This window comes from Anneissia japonica, unplaced genomic scaffold, assembly GCF_011630105.1.
Source record: "Anneissia japonica isolate Jap-2015-1 unplaced genomic scaffold, ASM1163010v1 scaffold483_len1788099_cov177, whole genome shotgun sequence".
Classification (NCBI taxonomy): Eukaryota; Metazoa; Echinodermata; class Crinoidea; order Comatulida; family Comatulidae; genus Anneissia; species Anneissia japonica.
The window spans coordinates 647538-655233 of NW_022682587.1; positions in this window are offsets into that span (position 1 = coordinate 647538).

Genomic DNA, 7696 nt, shown 5'->3' on the forward strand with positions numbered 1-7696 from the left:
TATATTATATATATATAAATTAGGTTAATAGATAAACACATATTAATAATACGATTATAACTTCCGACATCATTTGATGACTGTATTTTGCTGTGAAGTTCATTAAAAGTAACGGACACTTTCGGTCACTGACCAGTATCAACTTGGTCAATGACCGAAAACGTAATTTATTGTTTGTCTTAATGAACATCTTGGAAAAATCCACATACACTGATCTCTTGAGCATTTTGAATTCGTCGGCACAGCAAACTGTGACTATATTATATATCATGTATAAAATCTGTATCTCATTCACCGTTTTCTGTTTTAGAAAAATCAGTTCTACAACATATCAAAAACTTTCTTTCCTCGAGAGCCTGACATTAAATAGGCCTTAAAGTCAACATGATTCATAATTGAGACAAAGATTATTCTCCACAATTGAAAGCAATGTGGACCCATTTTACGCAAAAATATGAACATTTTAAGCTAAATATGAGAAATCTGGACCAATTTTTCAAATAGTGGACCCATTTTATGCAAAAAAAAAAAAAAAAAAAAATTACATAATTTGACAGGAAATTTGACAGGAGGTATGTTCTCAAAACCTTTGCGGTTGGTGGCTGCATGGAAGCCCTCCCCCTAATTTCCTAGCAGAGACAACCTATGTCCGAACTAACTTTCAATGATTTTAAATATTCTGGTGTGGTTTTAGCATGTTTTCCACAATAAGGTTTGTCTTGTCAAAATTTACGGTATTGTTCTGAACTTTCCAAAATAAAAATTAAGCCATTGGTATGCAAAACATTTGTCATTCAAAACTAAAACTGTGGTATTAACAAAAAAAAATGAGAATTAAAAGTTAAATAGAAATACCAAAAAATGACTTGTGATTATTTTCTTACAACAGCGTAGTAATTTACAGGAGTGATGTTTTGAATCCGATCCCTACGTAGCAGCGAGCGGGTACTGCAAGTGCTATTAAGATGTGAGTTTGCGTCAAGAGAATATAGGAGTGATCTTTTTCCCTACCTGACCCATTGCTACTTGGGGACAGAAGTTTACAGTGGTTAAGGGTATGTCGAAATAGACCTTTAGAAGACTATGATCACCCGCAATACAGAAAGAAGAGTAAAGTAGGGGAATGAGCTGTTAGCCCATTGTACTAAGCAATGGTATTGCGTTGTAGGCAGTGGCGGCTCTAGGATATATTTTTTTTGTGGGGGAGGGGGCTGAGCTGTCCGACAGGGGGACTTGAGCTCGTAGGCCCGAGACTGGGGAAATATTTTGAGAGGGTGTTCCCCCTCCCAAACGAATTTTTTTAAAAGAATAGTAACCTCTGGATGGCCAGAAATGACACTCTCCGATTCTGACAGACGTGTTGGCTTGGCGTAAAACTATTTAAATATTTTTTTAGTCCGACTGCCCGACAAGCTCTGTCCGAATTTTTGACCTGTCCGGTGGGGTTTAAGCCCCTGCTGCCCCCCCCCACCTTAGCTTGCGCCGCCACTGGTTGTAGGGTGGCCAGTTCCTTTCCACGCCGCTATGAAAACACAAAAACCAACATCCAAATACGAATTAATTTTGCTTGATTCAAAATTCTTTTTGGACTTCGATTTCACTGAAACTATTAGGCCTATTATCACAAAATCCTCTGTAGTTGATAAATGCCACTTAAAGCCTATTTTTAAGCTTAAATAATGATAAATACGATGATACTCAATTAGGCCCATATTGCCGAATCTGGGAAAACGGTTATAAATTTGCCAATTTTGGTAAAAAACCATGAGCTGTAGCTTATACCGTACTTTTTCTTCGGACGATATTTTTGACTCCACCATTTTCCGGTTGTTTTGTATTCCATGACACCTTCAGATCAATCTGCAGGTTGATAAATGCCATTTTAACAGTACACATGGGGGGAGGGAGTGCGGTAAGTGCGTCACCTCTCTCAAATCACCAAAGGTCCACATTTTCAGGGGTAGAAAATTCAAGACACACTCTCAAACGATCCAGAAATCCATCCACCAAAACTCCTTGACCAATCAGAGTAGTTTCCAACAGGACTGCCACTAATGTGTCGTACAAGCAAGGACTTAACTGTATTTATAAGCTTTTTGATGAGGAATTTGAATGTTTTTCCCTGCCGCTTTCGTGACAATAACGCGCCAAGTACAAAACTCATCTCTCTTTCTATAGGTTTCATTAGAATTTTCTATTGTTTAATTAAATCTGCGAGTGCTATTTCCGGCCACTTAGAGGTACCATAATCATAGATTTTCAACCATGGTGGGGCTGAGGTGTTATAGACCCGTGGTGAATTCAAGGGGAGGAGGGGTCAAGCCGACCTGGGGGCCAATAAAAGTTGGAGAGAATACAAACATAGTTATCAATTGTCTCGCATCGTGCGGGACGGTCCCCCATTTCAAAGTGATTTTGGTTGAAACACGCATTTTGCAGAAACACATGGGTGATCATAAATTTGTCACGCATTTAGCACAGGTCTATGCGTGATAACAAACTGTCACAAATTCAGGGGAAAATCTATTTAAAATTAGAAGAAATTAGTTTTATTAAAAATATAGAAACGGTCATGCAGTTTAAACTTGAGTCATTAGACAGTATTTACGTGAATACTTAATTCAATGACGCGCTCACATTAATCAGTATGCCTATTCATTTTTTGTTTGTTTAAGTAATGAAATGTTTGTGTGCTCAAATTAAACATAATGTAAGCCCTTTATTGAAACTCAAATTGTATGTGTCTTTATTAAAAATATTTTTGTACCCGGTATTGTCAACAAACGCTCCTTGAAATCGATTTAAAACAGCTTAAAATGCTCAGATCCTCAGGGCTCCACCTCTGGACCCTGGGCCTTGCCCCCACCCCCAACAAACTGGTGTACTCACTCTTTTTAAATCTTTAAGGTTGGTAACTATGAACAAAACATACAGTAATCTGTCGATTCTGAAATTTAAACTTTTAAAAGTGAAAATTTGGCAAATTTTCTGCAAAAAAACGTAAAGGTTTTGCGTTCTGGTGGCACCTACAGCTGCTTTAAAAAAAGTGATTTCTATTTTTTATTATTCAAAGTCTCGCTTTTCATTTGTTTTGAAGTTTAGATAGAAACGCCTCTAGACATTTCCAATTGCTTCATATTCATCATTTGCATATTTTATAATATATTTTAACAAGATTTTATATGAAATATAAAGTACTTAAGTTAATACTAAATGTTCATTAAAATCACTAAAAATTATTTTTTCAAATAAGGCAAAAAAAAAAAAAAAAAAGAAAGCAATTTCGCTGTACAATAATACAATAAATAGGCCATCCTCGTTTTGCAGGTAATAACACCAGTACCATACGTACAATTGAACCAAATATATTCTAATCACATGCATAATAAAATCACCTGACTCTCTCCCTGACGGGTTCCGGGGTCGACGAGGCTTCTTGTCGGTAATACGCCGGTAACCCTACGCTGAGTCTGGGCCCGGGTCTTGGCGAAGGCCCGAGCCTTGGCGAGGTTGAGTACTTAGCCTTGCGGCATCGTACGATCGGACCCTATATATAGAGTCTGTGGTATGATGATCGCTTGGCGGTGATACTTGACAGGACTAGGCGATTAACAGACTGCAGGGGAGATGCACAGGGAGTCTCGGTCAACTGACAGGCACTCGGGATGGTATGCTAGGTTCAGTGCATCATCATGGCTTAGGGGTCGCACTGCTTCCTCCCTCCGTTCAGTTGGCTGGGGCCGAGCAAGTAACTCTATCGTGCATTTAAGTGACCAGCGTACGAAGGGCGAAAACTTGAATACTAAAGAACAGAAGCACACTTACAAACATATCTTCAGAACGTAAATACTCGCTCTCTGGATGTTGAACATGCTGAATCTAAAAACAAAAACGGAGAAGGTTTTCAACGTGCTCACTCATGCGTGACGTCATCTACGCGCAATTTTGCGTGTTTACAATATTGATCATATCTTCCTAACCAATTGTCATTACTGAATCATATTCAGATGGCATAAACTTCAGGTCAAGGTTGAATGTCACGTACCAAAATATTTTACGTGCGCGTCATAACGCATGCGTCAACATTCTCAAAATCACGTTTTGACTAAATTAGAGCACGTTTTATGTCATTTTGAGCATTTAAATTTTTTGTTTAATTTCAACTACGCGCGCGCATTTTTATGCGCACAGCACGTACGGAAGCTAGAAATTGGGGTTTTTTTTCATTGTTTTCACAAATTTCCATTCTTCTTAGTCATGTTATGGCCAATAGCAATGTCGTATGTACGCATCAAACATAGGGATCTTTGGGCGCTTTTGGAATCTTTCACAGGACGTTTCCGATGTAGACAAACGGCGTATCTGCATAGTATCTACCTCTCCCTATCTCGCAGTTTGCGTACGCAGCGTTCGTATGCGTCGATGCAGAGATCCGCGGCTCGACACTGGTCACGTTTCCGAAGAGCTGTCTCCACCACCACGAGGCTGTTTCGCAGCCACGCGAAAAAGAATCGGGATCGGGGTATGGGTTCACAATGCTCGGGAACGTGGGATCTGCGCATCATCTCCGCACTATTCTCGGCCACCTTTTCCTGATAGATCAGTAACCAATTCCATGGAATGCTCACTACAAATAAAAGAAAAAATATATCCAAAACAAGGCCCCTGTCCACCAACATGTTACGTCGCATGCACGACGACGACTCACATTACAAATTGAGTCTTTTTTCCCCCTTTTTGTTTGTTTTGTTTTGTTTTGTTTTTTTAATTCAACACTGACAGGAATATGATCGGTAAGATTGCAGTTGCAGAAATCGGCCGCAATATACGTTGACAATGATTCAAACTAAGATAGCTTGAATGTGCAGTTAAGAACTTTCAGTTGTTTAAGGTTAGTTATTCTCTTAAGTTTAAGGGCAAAATCTTTATATAGCGGTACGTCAGCTTCGACAATAGTTAATCGTGACGTCTTAGGATCGATGTCGTCTATGCGTCTGGCATTGTTCAGCAGTATCGTGCATTCGGTAAATATTAAACGAATGTTTGGCAATAGAATGTCGAGAAACGATAATTCCATCAAAGCATTGAGAATGTCCAATCGTTCTAGTATCAGAAATGCGTTAAGCTTCTTTGCAACATTTCCGTCAATCACGCTGTTTGGTCTGACAAGAAAGAGTCTACGAACAGTGTTGTCGATCTTTTCGACCACGCGGCTCAGTCTTTTCATACACAATATCTCGTCAGCCTAGGGGAGGGTGAAAAGAAAGAAAGAAAGAATAAATTCAATGAGATCACACACACCCACACACACACACACACACACACACACACACACACACACACACACACACACACACACACACGAGAGAGAGAGAGAGAGAGAGAGAGAGGGAGGGAGGGAGAGAGAGGGAGAAAGAGGGAGAGAGGGAACGAGCGCTGGAGAATGTACTTACTTTATTTTTTTGAGTCTTGGATGGCACGTAAACCTTCATCGAACAATTGGTATAGATTGCCTGTATCGTCGGTGGCAAATTACCGACATATGATTTTCTGACGTATACGTCGGCAACATTTAATCGTTCAAGATGCGGGAACCTTTCCAATGTTCTGGCTATTCTATCGTCCAGATGCACGCCCGGTCGTTTTATATCGACTTTGGTTACCGCTGCAGTCGGTAGCTGGTGTAGCTCTTCGATGCTGTGCAGTGATCCATCTGTAGCTTTTCTCTGCAAGAATAAGAAGAAGTACTACTAACATCACTCACGTCATGAAATCAAGTAATGAAATGGAGAGTACTTCGAACTTCGAGTGCTTCTAGGTCCGTGCCCTGAAGGAACGCATTGCTGCATCGATTGTTCCAGAATGGTGAAAACGGTGAGATTCTCGCGAGGCGGCCCGAACTGCGATTGCAAGATCGCAACTTTGGACATACCCAACGAGTTCCAACTGGCACAGCTATCGCCGCACAATCCGACTATCGCCGTGGTAGCCGGCCGGATGGCCCCGTTCTGCACCGCGATGGTGCCGCAAGACGAAAGCGTAGTGTTGACCGACGTCTGACACGTCAACTGGTTCACCGTCGAACTTCTCAGCATGTCCACCGACACGCATTCCGTGGTCGACATGAAGGAGAACACGCTGACGATGAGACTGATCAGAATCGCTGAGGAGGACGACGCGGATCGACAGCACATGAAAACCGTAAGGTACACTTTAGCGAAGCGTTACTTGAGATCGAAACAACGAAAGCGAGCTCTGAAACGGTTGAGATGAAGAGATTCGTCGTCGGATACGTGGTGATCGACATCAAAAGCGTGGCGGAGAACGAATACGAAGTGACTCCGGACGTGGTGGCCCGCTGGCAGTTGGTCAGATTGCCGGTAAAATGGAAGCACGTGGACGCGACTGGTGGCAGGACTCGACTTACGGCGGTACGGTGGCGGTGCTGCTGGAACTGACCAACGAGCAGTTCGTTCGAAGTCCGTTCTCTCAGCATCTCAACTGTCTCTCGCTCTGCTACAGACGGGCCGACCATGGCCATTGCGTCGAGGTTTCCATGGTGGAAACGGGACAGAGGGACAGAGACCCAGGACGATGGCCGTGTTCTTCGACGACGAAACACACGATCGCGCGATAACGCAATACAAGTTCGGATATAAGCGTCTGGGAAAAGACGCCGGTTAGAAAAAGAAGATGTCGTCGGACGAAATATTGCTGCAAGAGGCAAAAGTGATTTCCGAGCTGTCGGTGTCCGCCGAAGATCCCAATGCTTTAGTCACCGGGATTAAAAACAGGGACGACAGCATCAAACGGACGCCGGAAGAGATCGAACGCGAACTCCATCTCTGACGGGTCCAGTTTGCAGATTTTGCCCAACACGTAATGCAGTCGGTGGAAGGAAGACTGGGTTCCGATACGAGAAATTAAAGAAAGATTTCCTACAGATCACCAAGCGCTGGAAAGAGACGGAGCACTGCACCGACGTAGACGTTGCAGCCTCTTTCAGAGCGTAAACGACCTCATAAGCGACGCCACTTCCGCCGGTAACGTCAAGAGCGAGCGTGCCGAAATGCTTAAACGCCGGTTCCCGAATATGAACGACGACATTCGCGTCACCGATGCGTCCGCGTTGGATGACATTCTGGACACGCACAAGAAACCTATTTCGAAAAGCATCGAGAAGGCGATTTGTGTGTGTGTTAACCCGTTTACGATTCCTGTCCATAGACAGGCAATTCTATTCGTGCTCATTTATGCACCATTATTCAATATGAGTATATCCTAATCCACATCATTATATCGTCAATTTGTTCCAGTTCCATCATGTATAAATGGGGTTTTAAGTAGTCTCTTATAATTTCTCAGCGAGCAACTTATCAAGTCAGCTGATGTCGATATTTCATTTGCATCGAAACGCATTATTGGAAAGATGAAAACCTCTGATAACCTACAACCAAGCCACACTATTGTACGTTTTCAGGCATACATTATAAGTAGTAAAGTACCGTTACAGTAGGTACATCAATGTTGTAGGCATAAATTTGCTTCAACTTTCCACACTACTGCTTCCTTGCTGACGCTCGTCAGAAGTCATTTCAGCAATAAACGAGGGTTGTATTGTGATGCTTCCATCAATCGACTGCAGTTGAATGTACAGTACTTTCACTATTTATAGCAGTGGCGGATTCAACAGAGG